Here is a 17,453-nt window from a genome sequence, read left to right on the forward strand (position 1 = left end):
TTAAGGTGCTAAGTGAGTGGGAAGGGAAGTTTGAGAATCTCTTCTCTAGACTCAATTGTTACTGAAAAATTTTGCTTGAGAAATATTGTCATTGGCCCATTTCCTTTGGAGTTCTGAACCCATGCACATAGCGAGTCAATGAGGTATGATTAAAACAGTGGTTTTCAAATTTTTTTCTTTCCACCCACATCCCACCTTAAGCAATCCCTTACTAATCACAGAGCACTGATGGCATAGGGATAATTTAAAGTGGTATGTGAGTGGAAAGAAAAAGGTTGAGAACCACTGTTCTACGACATTCTGATTTACTCCTCTGTCACCATTAATGTGTCTCCTCTTTCTGCAGAAACTTTATATGCAATCACAAGAGATACAAAGTCTATTACATCCTTTCTTTCAAACCCATGTCTTTCCACAGACACTCTTGCAAAGTATACATGTACAGTGATCTTCATTCATGTCCTATCATCCTCTGCATTTGGAAGATTTTGTGGAGTGTTCTGGTCAGTTAAAAAGTTTGAGACATAGTTTGCTGTGCTTTTAATTGTCCATCATTCTCTAACTCTGATTTTTGCTCTCAAAGTCCATTGCTGCTCCAGTTGATCTCTGTCCTCTCTGAGGTGCAGGACCTTATCTTTCAACTATTCCAGTATAGGCTATTGGACTCAAGATTGAGCTCAACAGTTTGAGACAGTTATTATTTGCACCTTAATTTTTTTTTTGTTTCTTTGATCTTTGATCGTCCCCTTTTCCATGAACAATTTTTTCCATTGACTCCTGAATTTTACCTTCTTATTGTTTTCTTTCTTTCTCTGCATCTTAAAATGTGTTTAACTTATTCATCTCCAAATAAAAGATCATTCTTTCCTTTCTCCTGAGCATTTTCAGCATTTATCTATTTCCACCCTTGGTTTAGAAAGTGCCTCATCTGAAGATAATTTTGGATCCATGAGTATAGCTCGATGAACTTCAAAACAAAAATATCTCTTGAGGTCAAGTACCCCCGACATAACACCCATGTAAAGCTGGAGCTAACCTTGTTCTCAGGATATTTTATTTCATTATTTTTTCATATCTGAGCAGAATATTTTAATTATCTGTATACGTCAACTCTAAATATCTTTGTACCTCCACATTCAGAGCTTTTAACATTTTAAATCAGACTTCTCTTATTCCTTCAGAACTGTGTTTAACTCCAACAGCCACGTTTTTGTCCATTTACGTGAACTTTACAACGCCTTCTTAAATTTTGTGTTCCGGGTTTCAGCAATTATTGTGCCACTTGTTGTTACCTGTCTGGAAACATAATGGGTCTGCTACTGGGCTAGGAGCCTTGATTTACTGTTCCAGAGAAAGAGTTCAAACCCCATCATGGGAGTTAAAATTTCAAAGTCATACCTTTTTTTTCCTGATCACAGAAATCAATGGCTCAAAATTATTTCTTCTGAGACCTTAGGCATGAAACCAACAAGTTCAAAGGTTTATCTGCCTTTTGTGACATTCTTTTCTTTGGAGTTCTCTCCTTGGTTCTATGAACTTCAGTGAATTCAATCCTCAGTTTCCTGCCTGGGACTCTGGAAGATGAGGTGTATTATTCTTGACAACAAAGACTCAAATTATTCAGTGAATTTGACGTCCTCTTATTATGATTTGGAGTGTAACCTCCTGTATATATGGAAATACTTAAGTTGCATTTGCTCTGGCAGCATTTTTCAGAATTTCAACAAAGATGTGGCATGAGAAAACTATCAGCACCAACTTTCCCTAAAGTCGCACGTAGTCTTGCTTTGCAGCTGGGGGTAAACCTTTGAACTATCTGATTGGCAGTATCATTGATCCACCTTGACCACAAATCAATAGTCAATACTCAGAAAGCCATTAGCTTTTGGAGGTCAACATTGGGTTGACAATTTGTGTCAGTTTTGACAGCAGTGAATGAATTTGAATTAAATGCTCTGCAACTAAAAAAAAATTGGTTCTCGAGCTGTAAACAATTATTTGTCCTTCAATCTAAATTCTGCTCAAGTGTCATGTTCAAGAATAACTAATCTCATCCCAGCATTACTGTCACCTATTACCAGAAAGATGTGCTTTTAAAAATTATGAGATTCATCATTCATCAATTATGATCAGTAACATGTTTTGTGCAACATCCCTGATACTTTTATTATAAAGGAAAATTTCTGTGAAATTGAAGGGTTTAAATCTGCACAGAAATAGCAAAGAAATGAATGCTGTGCAAAATGTCCAGCATCGGACCATTAATATCACCCAAAAACAGTTGGAAATACTTTTGGATTTCATGGATTAACATCCTGCAGTGCACTCTTTATCTGCCTTATTTATACACTTCATCAGACTTGTAGAGCTTGTTCCAGACACACTGGATTTGCTTATTTTAAGCATGAATTAGAAAAAGGCATCACTTTGGCCCCATTCATTGGTTTGTTTAATTTAAGAAATTACAGTATGCTATGGGGCTTGCACACAAGCTGTTACATGTGAGCAGAATTTTGATAGCTATTGGAATTAATTTCTAAAGTTCGTTGACTCTGGTCAGTACTCCTCAAACTAGGTAAATGTTATGTTCTGAATGTGGGGGGGGGGTGGGGGGGGGGGAAACAACAACAACAACACATGATCCCTAAATAATGATACTTCATAATGATGAAACCATAGAAGATAAAACAGTGCAGCACAGGAACAAACCCCTCACGCCTGCACTGACCATGATGTCAATCTAACTAATTGAACCCATGTACTTGTCTGGCTGCACCAAATAAAAAATGTTGGTGTATCTCTACATTGCACTTCAGAATATGACAATAACTCGCATTGAACATTGAATATGATCAGTATTTCTCCTTAGTGAGTTTAGCCCACTGGCCTACTCACTATACACCCATGACTCTGTGGCCAGGCACAATTCCAATGCTATCTACAAATTAGCCAATGAGATCACAATTGTCGGCAGAATCACAAACAGCGATGAGGAAGCAGGAGGGAGATAGATCAGCACATTGAGTGGTGTCACCTCAGCAAAACCAATGCGATGATTGTGGACTTCAGGAGGAAGTCAGGGAAACACGATCCTGTCCTCATTGAGGAGTCAGTAGTGGAGAGGGTCAATAACTTCAACATCTTGGAGGATCTGACCTGGACCCTCCATGTTGATGCAATCACAAAGAAGGCTCGCCAGTAGCTTTACTTTGTGAGGTGTTTGAGGAGATTCGGTATATCACTGAAGACTCTCAAAAACTTCTACAGGTGTGCCATAGAAAGCATTGTGGCTGGTTGCATCGCTGTCTGTATAGAGGTGCCAAATCTCAGGACAAAAAAAAACCAAGAGGGTTGTTAACAGCCATCAGACCACTCCATTGAGGACATCTACCTGAAGCAGTGTGTTAAAACAGTAGTCTCTATCCTCAAAGACCCCCAACACCTAGGCCATGCCCTCTTCACTCTACTACCGTCGGGAAATAAGGTGCAGGAGCCTAAAGATGAGCACTCAATGGCACAAGGACAGCTTCTTCCCCGCTGGCATCAGATTCCTGAATAAGACACTGCTTTACTTTTTGTGCATTTTAAAAAAATATTTATTTTTACAAGGACGGCTTCTTCCCCGCTGGCATCAGATTCCTGAATAAGATACTGCTTTACTTTTTGTGCATTTTTAAAAATATTTATTTTTTATGGATGGTTATAATATGAAAATGACTGCACTGTGATGCTGCCACAAAACACCGAATTTCATGACTTGTTCATGACAATAAATTCTGATTCTGCCTGCCCGTCCATGTGTCTTTCTGTGTCTTAAATGTGAATATCGTAGCTTCTTCCATCACTTCCCCTGGTTACATATTCTAGGCACCAACCACTTGCTTTGTAAAACTTGCATCGCACATGTCCTTTTCAATATTCCTCCTCTAATCTGTAGCACAGTATTTGGCATTTCCAACCAGGAAAAAGTCTCTGCTATGTAACCTACCTGTGCCTTGTATTATTTACTTTTATCAGGTCTCCCCCTCAGCCTCCATTGTTTTAGAGAAAACAATTCAATTTTTATCAACTTTTCCTTACAGCCAATACCCCCCAATCCAGACATCTCCTGGTGAACTCTCTCCTGCAATCTTTCTAAAGCCTTCATATCCTTGGTGTCATGTGGTGACCAGAACTATACATGAAACTCGAAATGTGATCTTACTGAAGTTATATGTATACAGGTTGCAGTGAACTGGAATTCACTGTCTATGTATTGTTCTGATGGCTGGCTCCTCCCCTGGCTCCACCCTCACCTACCCCAATATAAACCCTTACCTTAGATTTACCTGAAGACTCTTGTGTCCACCGGCCATTGATTTTTAAGCTATTAAAAGCGTGTTTATACTCCTCACTTGTCTCTGGGTGCAATCAGTCATGCTACACAGGTACAACATAACTTCCTGACTATTCTACTTAATGCCCTGACCTATCCAGAATAATTAGAGATGTAGAAATTTGAATAAAGCTCATTAGGCAGTGGCCCACATTTTGACAGTTTACTGCAAAGGGAAGCAGATGAGCAATATTGACTATTATTGATCAAAGGTAATTCGCTTTCAAATGTTTTGACTCTCTTGAAAACATCTTGAAACAGCAAAGTTTCTGCTTAATATCAAAATTTAATCAAACCTGCAGGCTAGTTAACCTGTAAATCTACTGAATGGCAATCAGAGGATTTTATATGACATTTTAATTATTCAGATAAGACAAAATAGGTTGGGAAAGAGTAGTACATAAATATTTAATTGTTTATAATACATTTCATGATCTTAAGTTAGAAAGTTAAGATCCAGATTAAAAGAAAAAGAGTTTCAATAATATGTCCTGCAGGAGGAAGAGAATTATTAATGTTCTCCATAGACCTGAGAAGCATGCTGGCTAATAACTCTGTGGCTTTCCAGTTTCTTCTGTCATCTGTTGTTGCTGACCCCTTGCCTGGTTTCATTACCCAGCCTATGTTGAACATAGAACATAACAGCACAATACAGGTCTTTCAGTCCGCAATGTTGTCCTGTCCTCTCTAAACAATCTAATTTGATTACCTGCCTTGAACCATAACCCTCTAAAGTTTTACAGCCACGTGCCTCTCTAAGAATGCTTTGAATGTCCCTATTGTACCAGCCTCCCCTGGCAATGCATTCGAGGCACCCATCACTCTCCATGTAAAAGACTTTCCTCTGATATCTCCTGTGAACTTTCCTCCACTTACCTCAAATAGATGTCCTCTGCTATTTGCTACCCCAGGAAAAATAATCTATTCAGTTGGAGGTGGAATTATTACTTCCCAAAATGTCTGCAGCTTTCCTGAACCGTGTTGACCTGTTAGGTCTCTGGCTGAAATGCTGGTAAGTGAAGCAATTAAGTGATGCGACATGTGTGTTCTCATCTCATTAGTTCATCATTCATCTCTACGGTCCCCTTGAAATAGTGAGATCCAACAATGATGCAGAAGATAAAATCCAGTGGTTTAATATCACTACAATTCTTTGTGCACCATAATGCCTACCCTTTCTACCCCATCTTACTGTTGGTGGAGGTGAAAAAAATCACATTAAATCTTGACAAATTGGGGGTAAAACATTGAAAAATTCCATTCTACGCCCTTTCGCCAATCAAGCCTTACCAACTCTGAATCTGATTAACATGAACTGATCACTGTTCCATGCAGAAATGAGTCCAGCTACTTTTTGAAAGGTTAGTAGCAAATCAACATTCACAGAGAAGCCTGCAGCACATTCTCTAGACTCGATAGTCTCTGGTGAAACAAAGATATCTTGACATCTGAGCTAGTTCTGGTCTTCATGTGGTTTGAAAATATGATGCTTAGTTCTCCCTGATGTATTTCATCAAACCAAATTTTCCACACAAGCACAATTAATTCCCTTCTTAAACATGATCAAAGCGCATCAAAGTCTACGCTTGCCCATGAATCAGCATAATAAATGGAATAAAATATATCTTTAAACTCTGAAACGTTGTGAAGTCCATCAGTTTTTTTTTCTCATCATAGTTGCCATCACACCATCCAAAGTGTCGATTGTAACAGTACAAAATGCATCTTGGGTAATATCTGGTACCACCCATTCTCCGCAAATTGATAGCACAGAACGAGTTTTGCTCAGATGGTGTTTCAGAAAACTATTTTCACAGGTGGCTGTGTGCCGCAATGATAGGGTACCTCAGTAAAAAGAATGCAAACCACCACAATGCACAAATAAACTGTCCTTGCTGTCTTGCGCTGTTAAACAATGAAAAATAGGAGGTATGCTGATGGCTACAGTTTAAGGATTCTTCTAGTTCAGATTTTTTCTGTTTATTTTCAGCATATTTGCATCCCTATTTCAAACTCTCTGTTGCTGGCTTCATGTTTTGTATCTACCTGTCAAATTCTTGACAGCCTAATGGAGGGAATATGATTGATGACTTCATGGAGTAATAGACCTGCGTGGTAAATGGCAGTGGTTCTTATTTATACCTTGTATGTAGCCTGTTTGCTTCAAGATCAGAATGAAAGCATTTTCAGATGAATGAGGGTGATGTGACGAATATGTGACAGCATTTGTTATGTGCAGAGTATTCTAACACTGTTAAATTCTGTTAGATCATTTAAGCTATCTATCAGGGACCTGCACATTTGTGCATGTGCAAGATTTGCCGGAAACATAGTTGTTTCTTGTCCATCAGGGCAAGATTATTTCTTTGCCGTGTGCCAGAAGTTATTCTTCTCTTCCATCTTAATCGTTCAAATGCAAAAATCAAATTAAATATTTCCAGCAAGATAAGTTGATGATGGGAGCAGTTCGTTAGTGCAAGTAAAAAGGAAACATAGGGAGGCTCAGTTAGCAAGCAGCAGTATTACAGTGCCAGTGACCAGGTATGATAGCATGGGATCCTATCACCTCTGTAAATATTTGTATACAGTGCTATTGATTGGCTGAGAGCCGTAGCCACACCTAATGGCCAGGTCATAAGGTGCTGATCCTAACCAGGTCATTCTGGACTGCTCGACCTCAATGTACTACGCTCCAGTCTTTTGGTAATAAAAGCCTTGGTTTGAGTCATTCGATGCGCTTCAATGTTATTACCAAAACTTTCAACGGATGGAGCGAATCCTGCGACCAGAACACCTCAGCATTGAGCCGCAGTCAGCTACTGCCCAGAGTGATTTCAGGCACTGGGTGAAGTGTTTTGAGGCATACTTGCAGCGCTCAGAACCCGTCGTGGAGGAGGACACCCATAAACTGTTGGTTCTGATGTCGATGGTGTCCATGAGAGTCTATAAAAATATCCAGGACGTGATCTCCTATTTAGCAGCCATGAATGTGCTAAAAGGACTCTATGAGCGACCTGTGAATAAGGTATATACCAGACACATGCTGGCGACCAGGAGATAGAAACCGGGTGAGTCCTACAGAGCCTGCCTACAGGCACTAAGGTTACTGAGCAGAGCATGTGCATGCACCAATAAAACTGCGGCTGGGATCACTGATGACCTCATATGGGATGCTTATGTGGCTGGGATTCAGACTAATGAAGTGAAAGAATGACTGCTGGAGCACGGGGAAGACAGCCTCGTGGAGACTGTACAGGTTGCAGAAATGATGGAGGCTGCAGCCCTAAGCATGGATGCCTAGACACAGGGCTCTGGCCGGTCATGGGCCCACCATTATGATGTGAGTAGAACACCCGCTTTTAATTCGGCCACCCCATGCCCCTTCGATGGCCTCGCCGCTGCCACGCTACCCAACGTGGCCCCAAAGTGTTACTTCTGCAAGATGGACAAGCACAGTCGATCCCTGTGCCCTGTGAGGAAGGCCCGGTGTCAGAAGTGTAAAAAGAATGGCCATTACACAAAAGTCTGCCAGTCCAAGATGGCTGCCGGCAAGCACAGTGCCTCATGGGAGACCCAATCGTCTTCCCCAGATTCAAACTGCTCAACCTCAGAACTCTCATCAACTGAGAGTGAGGAACCAATCACACGGCAATGCTTGATGTCACAATGCAAGAAGGTGCCACTCTCGCAGCGCTCCACCCTCGCCACAATGAGGCTGTACCCTGATGGTCTGCCCACTCCATGCACGCCGCTGCCACCAGCTTCTACGTTGGCCCTCCCAACGCGACCTCTGCATCGGCAGGCCCCGATAGAGCGTCTGCACCATGTGTGGCGCCGCTACCGCCACTCGCCACTGACTTACCAGCACCACAGCTCTCCACTTTGGCCCACTCTAACTGGGTCTCTGTGTCGGCAGTCCCTGATGGACTACCCACTCCAATGATGTCACCGCACAAGTGTAGCATGCAACAGGCTGAGGCATCATGATGCTCCGCCTCTGCTCCAGTGACGCAAAGCTCCAATGGATGGCCTTCCCAGCGACGCGTGACATCATCATGCCAGCCTCTGGAATCACCAACATGGGCAGCTCTGCTGGAGACACCAACACAGGCAACTTTGCTTCCTGCATCATTCGCTGCATCTGTGACACTGAATCAAAGCCAACCACATCCCTTAGCTAGGGCCATGGAAACCATCAAGGTGAACAATCAATATGCTAACTGTCTTTTTGATTCAGGTTCGACAGAGAGCTTCATTCACCCAGACTTGGTCCAACGATGTGCACTTTCAGTCTATTCGACTGACCAGAAAATTTTGCTAGCCACAAGAGCCCACTCAACGGGCATCAAGGGGTATTGTGTGGTGACTTTGAAAGTTCAGGGCATCAGATTTACAGGTTTTAAATTACTAGTCCTGTCTCAACTGTGTACTCCTGTATTGTTGGGGTTAGATTTTCAATGCCATTTTAAATCGGTGTCACTGCATTATGTGGGTCCCCACACCCCGCTCTCTGTCTGCCACCACCACTCCACTCCAGATACCTCCTACCAGCGACAGCCCACACCAGTCCACGCCCCAAACCAGGTGCTCCACTTGTAGTCTCTCTACTCTTCGAGTTCATGCTCCAGTACTCTTTGCCAACCTTACTCCTGGCTGGAAACTGATTGCCACCAAAAGCCAGCAGTACATCTTCGGGTCAGGAAATTCAATAAAAGTGAGGGGCACAGACTGCTGGACGAGGGCATCATTGAGCCCAGTGCAAGTCCCTGGAGGGTGCAGGTAGCAGGTAGTAGTCGTTAAGAACAGAGAGAAGCTGTGGATGGTGGTTGACTACAGCCAAATGGTCAACCGTTTCACACTCTTAGACACTTACCCACTCCTGCGAATCACGGACGTGGTGAATCAGATCGCCGAATACCGTGTGTTTTCCACCATCGACCTTCAATCAGCCTACCACCAGTTCCCGATCCATCCGGAGGACCGCCCCTTCACGGCCTGCGAAGCAGACAGGCACTTGTACCAATTCCTCAGGGTCTCCTTTGGTGTCACTAATGGAGTCGCCGTCTTCCAGCAGGAAATGGACAGGATGGTAGGCCAGAATGGGCTAACAGCTACATTCCTGTATCTGGATAATGTCACCATCTGTGGCCATGACCCGCAAGACCATGATGCCAAACTTGAGAGATTCTTCCAAACCACAAAATGGCTGAAGCTAACCTATAATTTTGAGAAGTGTGTGTTCTGGACCACTCGCCTCATGATTCTAGGTTGCATGGTGAAAAATGGGGCGGTAAGGCCAGATTCTGACCGCATGCGCCCTCTCCTGGATCTCCCACCACCCCAAACCCAGAAGGCACTCAAACGTTGCCTGGGGTTTTTTTCTTATTACGCCGAATGGGTCCCCTAGTACACTGACAAGGCACAGCCACTCATTAAGTCCACCTCCTTCCCCTTGTCAGTGAAAGTCAGACCAGCCTTTGACCGCATCAAGTCAGACATCGCCGCGGCCACCCTGTATACCATAGACGAATCGATACCCTTCCAGCTAGAGAGTGATGTTTCTGATTTTGCACTGGCAGCCACTTTAAATCAGCCCGGCAGCCCTGTCGCCTTCTTTTCCTGGACCCTCCAGGGCCCAGAAAGCCAACACTCCTCTGTCGAGAAGGAGGCCCAGGCCATTGTGGAAGCCATACGTCAATGGAAACAGTAACTTGCTGGCAGACAGTTTACACTGCTGTCCGACCAACTTGCGCTCTCATTCATGTTTAGGAACAACCAGAGGGGTAAGATCAAAAATGACAAAATTGCCAGGTGGAGAATCGAGCTCTCAACCCTTAACTATAACATTCTGTAGCAGCCTGGCAAACTCAATGACCAGCCAGATGCTCTTTCCCGTGGGACATGCACCAGCGTACAACTGGACAGGCTGCAGAGACTCCATGATGAGCTCTGTCACCCGGGGCTCACCAGGTTCGCACATTTTGTAAAGGCCCGCAACCTGCCCTATACGGTCAAGGATATCCGGTCCATGACCCGGGCCTGCCCCGTCTGTGCTGAGTGCAAGCCAAATTTCTTCCAGCCCAAGAAGACCCATGTCATAAAAGCCACCCAGTCCTTCAAACGTCTCAGTGTGGACTTCAAGGGGCCCCTACCTTCGACAAACCCTAACCTGTATTCTCACGGTGATCGATGAGTACTCCCGCTTCCTGTTTGCTATTCCCAGCGTGGACATGACTGCCTCCACAGTCATAAACTCACTGCACAGCATCTTCACCATTTTCGGGTACCCCAGTTATATCCACAGTGACCGGGGTTTCTCGTTTATGAGTGGTGAGCTGGAGGAGTATCTTCTGGAGCGTGTATTGCTTGTAGCAGGACTACTAGCTACAACCCATGTGGTAATGGACAGGATGGTAGACCAGAATGCTTCCATCTGGAAAGCGATCACGCTTTCCCTTCGGTCTAAAGGCAGGATGTACTCCAAAATGCCCTCACTCCATCAGATCCCTGTTATGTACTGCTACCAATGCTACCCTGCATGAATGCATGTTCTCATTCCCACGGAAGTCGGAATCAGGGACAACCACATAGGCTTGGCTTACAATTCCTGGACCTGTCCTGACATCATGTTAGCACTCAAAAAATGACCCTCTGGTGGACCAGGTAATGCTGCTACACGTGAACCTGCACTATGCTTATATCGAGTACCTGGACGGACAGGAGGACACGGTCTCGGTAAGGGCCCTAGCCCAAGCCAAATCTAACAATGTAATATTCATTCCCCAACCTTCCTCTGGGTCTCCCCCAGGTAACAAGCCAGGACAGTGGGACCAGCAGCAGTATGGAGATGACGGGATCAGCAGCAGGACACAGATCATGATGACTGTGGACTAGGGGTACCTACACTGACCCTCAGAGAATCCAATGAAGATCATGGAATTCTTTGCACAGTTTTGGTCCCCTAACAAAACCGATAGCATAGTATTTCAGGGAGTCCAAAGGAGATTCCTCAGCGTGGGTTCCTTGGTTCAAACAACAAGGCTAAGTGGATCAATCAGTCAAACAAGGCCAGGATTTGTACACTTTGGAGATCAGAAGAATGAAGGGGTGACCTTCTTTGAAAATATAATATCAAAGAAAAGTTTAACAGAATGGATGCTGGATGGTGGGAGTCGTGAACTACGAAACGTAACTGCAAAATAAGGAGATTTAAAGAAATTTTGGTGCATGGTAATTTCTTCTCTCAGGTAGTAGATAATCTCTTGAATTCTCTGTCCCAGAGGGTGATGGAGATCATGAGATATATGGCAGGAGGAGAGAGATGAAAATTTGAAAGATTTAGGAACTGCAGCACAGTTTGTCTAGCGGTTAGAACAACACTATTGCAGCACCAGTAACTCCAATTCTGGTGCTACGGCGATCATGACGGACGATCAGGCCACCCGACCGTTACAGCCCGTAACCCCTGCATGCTGTCCTCCCCGTGTTTTGGAGTCCAAAGAAAGGGAGTACCATTGCTGTTCCCCTCCATACAGACTACGGAATATTAAGAACTCAGAAAACCACCACTCCATAACGAACACCCCCTCCTTTTTAGCCACCCTGAGGTCAGTTCTCAAAGAAGGGGTGAATGTGATAATATGGGATTCTATCACCTCTGTATATATTTGTATATAGTGCTAATTAATGGCTGAGAACCGTAGCCCCACCTACTGGCCAGGTCAGAAGGTGCTTCTCCTAATCAGATCCAGGTCAGTCTGGACTGGTCGATCTCGATGTACTACACTCTAGTCTTTTGGTAATAAAAACCTTGGTGTGAGTCTACAAGTCTTTGAGTCATTCGACACGCTACACCGGGTTTGAATCTGCCACTGACTGTACTGGGTTTGTATGTTCTCTCCTGCATGGTATTTCTCTGGCTCCTCTGGTTTCCTCCCACCCTCCATAACGTACAGGGATGGTAGGTTAATCTGGTGTCATGGGCCGGATGTGTAATTTACAGTTCTGTATTGTTAAAATTTAGAACATTGGAAATTAAATGGTGAGGGAGGGGATAGGGGATGCACTTTGTTAGAGATGTTGAGTTAAGCTGCAGCACAAATAACACACACATTCTGGAAACTGCTCATGGTTGAAGGATTACACTGGGCAAGCTAGTTTAATATGAGGCACTGGATTTGCAATTTATGTCTTCTATCAACTGAAAGCATAGGGTCAATGCTGAGGAGTCATGTTCACGACATTTGTAGAACACAGCAAAAAGCCACAAAGCAAAAGAGCATTGACGTTTGCGATCTGTTAAAAAAAAATAAACAAGCCTACAATATTCTGGAAATAGTTAGCAGATCTGGTACATTTAGAGAGAAAAAAGGTGGTCATCTTTCTGGTATGACAAAGGAACCTTATAAATACCCTGTACAAAATTGCTGCAGGAACTCAGAAGGTCGCACAGCATCCATGGAAAGCAATAGGTAGTCAATGTTGACTAATAGTAGCATTCCATGGATGCTGTATGACCTGTTGAATTCCACCATCATTTATGTTCATTGTTCCAACTCCCCCGCATCTGCCGATTCCTTGCTTACCACCTCATGAATACATGTTGATTAATGGTTAGATCTGAGATGAGAAATGTCATGTCGGAAATAAAACATTAGTTGATTAGATGATTTATTTGATTTAACTCCACTTGTGTAATATCTTGTTTGATGTGCAAACAATTGGCTTGGGTTAGTTTGATTACACAATGAAAAGATTTGTGCTGCGCTGATCAGCAGAGAAGAGCTCTACTATTTCCTAACACAAGAATGCAAGGACATAGGAGCGGTGGTAGACCACTTGGTCCAGCAAACTTGTTCTCTCATTCAACCTGATCATGGCCGATTTTCCTGTGCCAGCTTCCTATGTTTTGCCCATAGGTAGTGAGCTAATGGTGGTTTGAGCCGAGGAACCCACGCAGGCTCTGAGTGGCTGGTGTCTGTGGTCAAGGGACTCGCACCATGCTGTGGACTACTGGAGACTGACTCCAGTCAGTCTAAAGGGGTACAAGGTATCTGAACCAAGATGCGAGAGGGTGCCTTGGGTGTTGAGAGGTTCCTGATCATGTCAGAGGTCTGGATCTGGAGCTCAGGTTGCCGATAGTTTGGATTGAAGGCTGTGTGGCTGCGGAGGCAGTGGGAGTGCAGGAGGTCAATCCATGGACACTCAGTGACTCCAGGGGTCTCTCTTTTGCTTCTTTTTCTCCGAGGTGGAGTGAAACACAAATGTCTGCAGACTCTGCGATTGAAATAAAATGATGCTGGAGGAACCAGTCGATCTCGCAGTGCCCATAGGAGGTAAAAATATGTTACCAATGTTTCAGGCCTGAGCCCTTCCTCAAAGGAGCAACATGCATTTTTATTCAAAGGACAAATGGGAAGGGGAAGGGAATCCAGACAACAGACAAAAAGTGTTAATTGGATATGATAACAGGACAGGAGTGAAGAAAGGTGAGAACTGATTTTGGCTCTGTGAAAGGAGACAGAGGGAAAAAGGGAGTGAGAGAGAGAGAGAGAGACAGACAGAAAGAGAGACAGAGGACTGGAGACATTGGGAAAGATGGGGTGGGGAGGTCTAACAGAAATCGGAGACTGGATGAAGGGGTACCAGGTATCAGAACCAGGATATGAGAGGGTGCCAAGGGCTTCTAATTATTTCGGAGGTTTGGATCTGGAACTCAGGTTTGGTCTGAAGCCTGTGTGGCTGTGGAGGCTTCAGGAGCACGAGAGGTGAATTCATGGGCACACAGTGATTCTGGGAGTCCTTTTTTTGTAATGGGCGCCACACATTTTCTGTTGGTGGCGATTCTTTGTCTGCCTAATGGTAGACTAAGCAAAAGTTCATGCAATATTACATTGTCTGTTTTATTACATAACAAAAAAAAGAATCTATTCTTTAAAAATAATTTTAACGATAGAGAATGTTAGAAAGCTCTTCCAGCCCATGAAAACCAAGCTATCCAATTACACCTGATTAATCTATAAACCCTATATATTTTGGAGAGTGGAACATAGGGAGAAAACCTACACAAGTCGTGGAGAATGTATAAAGTTCTTGCAGGCAGCATTGGATTTGAACCTGGGTCACTGGTGCTGCAATAGTGTTGTTCTAACTGCTAGACTAACTGTGCTGCAGTTCCTAAATCTTTCAAATATTTATCTCTCTCCACCTGCAATATATCTCATGATCTCCATCACCCTCTGGGACAGAGAATTCAAGAGATTATCTAAGAGAAGAAATTACCACGCACCAAAGCTTCTTTAAATCTCCTTATTTTGTAGTTACGTTCCATAGTTCATGACTTCCACCATCCAGCATCCATTCTGTTAAACTTTTCTTTGATATTATATTTTCAAAGAAGGTCACCCCTTCATTCTTCTGATCTCCAAAGTGTACAAATCTTGGCCTTGTTTGACTGATTGATCCACTTAACCTTGTTGTTTGAACCGAGGAAACCACGCTGAGGAATCTCCTTTGGACTCCCTGCAATCCCTCGCTATTGGTTTTGTTAGGGGACCAAAACTGTGCAAAGAATTTCAGGTGTGGTCTCACCAATAACCTGTACAACAGCAACAAAACCTTCCACTTCTTGAACACCCAACCCTTTTGCAGTAAGTGCCAATGTGGACAACACATTTTTTCAGAAAGTTTGCTTCCTGAAATAAAATTGGGAATTATGATAGACAACTTCAAGCTGAACACAAAGATAATTTCAGATTTGCTATATCACGTAGAAATTTAGAGACGCATTACATTAACTTTTATTGTATTTAACATGTTTAATCATATAATGAAGCTGACACTTTGCATTACTTCCACTGACCTAAAAATGATTTGCCACTGCTTTTTGTTTGTACTCAGCATCTGATGCCGATCATGTCAATTTCCAACAGTAATCGGCCAACATTGATTTCAATTGCCCTGATATGGCTTTTCCATGGTCGCAATGTCCTTTCATCATGTTTGTCACATTGAAAAGACATTTCTGTTGCATTAAATCTTCCTGAAGACAATAAATGCTATTCTTAAGTACACTCACTATGCTATTATCTGAAGAACATGTGCATTCAATCTGTATCAATGTAATGCACAGCATTTGAATTTGTGAGCTGCTTTTATAGCCTGACTAAACATGCCCATGTCTAAGACAACATTTGCAAAGGGCCTGCACTCAGTGCAGGCCCAGGGATACTTGGGCTGACCAAAACAGTTTATTTTGTGCGCAATATCATCAGAGACTTAAAATATGACAGGTAATCACAAAAATAGGTTATATCAAGAAAAACAGAATGTGATAGGAAAATTGTAAGGTGGTTTTCGTGATCTGCAGCCCAAAATCGATAAAACACATACAAAAGGAAGCAAAATCTTTGTTGTCCAGTTTTATTTAACATATCCACTACATTTTGAGAGTCATGCATGAAAGCACTTTGATCCCTCTGAACTTTACAGATTTGCAGTCTCTCTCCATATGGACAATATTCTGCCTTTGATTCCTTTAACCAGATTAAATTTCCTCACTCTTCCTCACATTGAACATCGTTTGCCAGGTTATCGCCTGATCACAGTTCTCTTCAGACCTTGATGTAGAATCACAATTTCTCATTGCCACATGGCTGTTCATCTATGAGTACATCATCATCAGATTGCCCCTTATCATATTGTATTCTCACATTCTGGGTGGCATAGTTGGCGTAGAGGTTAGTGCAATGATATTACGTCAGCGGTTCAGGCTCAAATCATTTGGTGTCTGTTTGTACCTACCAATAGTGATTGCGTGGGTTTTCCCCAGATGCTCCAGTTTCTCCCATATACCAAAGATGTACAAAGTTATTTATTCACATGGGTGCAATTAGGCCGCATGGGCCCACGTGCTGAAGGGACAGTTACCATGCTATAGGGCTGCCCAGTTAGCATAACGTTTAACATAATGATGTTACAGCGCCAGTGACCGGGACTGGGGATTGAACCTGTGGTGTCTGTAAGGAGTTTGTATGCTCTTCCCATGTGTGGTTTCCTCTGGGCTCTCCGGTTTCCTCTCACCTTTCAAAAACGTATCGGGGGTTGTAGGTCAATAAGGTGTAATTGGGCAGCATGGGCTCATGGGTCGAAACAGCTTGTTACCATGTTGTATGTCCATATTAAAAAAAAATCTCTAAATTAAAAAAAATGTGAGTGTGTGTGCGCATGAGAGTGTATTCGTGTATGTGTGTGTGTGTGTGAGAGAGAGAGTTTGTGAGTGTGTGTGTGTGTGTGTGAGTGAGAGAGAGTGCATGTATGTTGAGAATGTGTGTGTGTGTGGGAAAGTGAATGTGTGTGTAAGAGTGTGTTTGTGTATGTGTGTGCCTGTATAAGAACGAGTTAAATGGAAAGACCCATTCATCTATTGGTCTTGAGCTCCAGCCCCATAATTATGTAAAATCTTCACTTTCTGTTCTCTAACATATGGATTTTTTCCAAAAGAGATTATAGTGGCTTCTGCCAGGTTCTCTTTAGGGAAACTGTGGTTGGTATTATGGCCTTGCCTAGTCTCTTATCTCAATCACCAGGATATTAATGTCCCTTTTAAAGATCCTTTATGCCCACCTTCCTTTCCAACACAACCATGATGTTCGCTGTACTGTCTTCCTGCTAGTGTGGCTTTAAAAACAAATCCCTTCCCTGCTGCATAGCAAAGTGGAAGCAGCTGCACTGAATTTAGGCTGATCCTGGCAGGAAGCAGACAGATCCTGAAATAGTTCCTGATTCTGGGTCTAAATATTTTTGAGGCAATTTCTTTTTTTTTTTACAGAGCATCCAAATAGGTGAGGGCCATGCCACAAAAATTCGACCCCCTCCCAGAAAAGTGGTGATCTCCAATTTCTCGTCAAAGCTTTTCTTGTTTTCATCTTCACGTCTGCTTGCATTTTCTAATTAGAACCACTCAAATGCATTTGCATAAAATTACAGCACTAATGACCTTAACAGAAATTGCCTGAATGGATGTGTAATACAATTGCACATTGAATGCCCAGGCTGTACCAGAGATGAATGATTTAGA

At 43.0% G+C, this 17,453-nt stretch overlaps 2 long non-coding RNA genes across 2 annotated transcripts in view; one reads left to right on the top strand and one right to left on the bottom strand.

Moving 5' to 3' along the window:
• The window catches only part of LOC138741808 (uncharacterized), a 782,604-nt gene that overhangs the window by 227,225 nt on the left and 537,926 nt on the right, over nt 1-17,453 (bottom strand). The gene's annotated exons all lie outside the window — the stretch shown is intronic.
• LOC138741043 (uncharacterized) overlaps nt 1-17,453 on the top strand; it is a 104,495-nt gene that overhangs the window by 78,453 nt on the left and 8,589 nt on the right. The window lies entirely within an intron of this gene.

Source organism: Narcine bancroftii, chromosome 8 (assembly GCF_036971445.1).
Source record: "Narcine bancroftii isolate sNarBan1 chromosome 8, sNarBan1.hap1, whole genome shotgun sequence".
NCBI lineage: Eukaryota > Metazoa > Chordata > Chondrichthyes > Torpediniformes > Narcinidae > Narcine > Narcine bancroftii.